We start from the raw sequence: 359 nt of genomic DNA on the forward strand, positions 1-359 counted from the left end.
TTTAGGACTGAATTTTATTATATCGAAAATGGAAAATGGGAATTTTTTTGCCGATATACGTGACGTATCAAATTGCCTCACGGCTGTGGGTTGCGCCAGTTTTCACCCGGTTCGATAAGCACGTCAACTTTTTACGCATGAAATTTAGAGAAAAGAAGACAAACATAAAATAAATCGAGCTTTTCGGGGGGGTGGGGGAAGGTGCGATCAAATGGACGTTTCACGCATAGCCAAATAAAGAAATCAGAAAGACCTGTTACTGGAAGATAAACAGGTCCCCCAGACCTAATCATTCAGAATCCTGTGTAAGTCAATGCCACCGACCATTCACAGGCCGTTGCAATCTCTGGGCTCAATCG

Source organism: Montipora capricornis, chromosome 3 (assembly GCF_036669925.1).
Source record: "Montipora capricornis isolate CH-2021 chromosome 3, ASM3666992v2, whole genome shotgun sequence".
Classification (NCBI taxonomy): Eukaryota; Metazoa; Cnidaria; class Anthozoa; order Scleractinia; family Acroporidae; genus Montipora; species Montipora capricornis.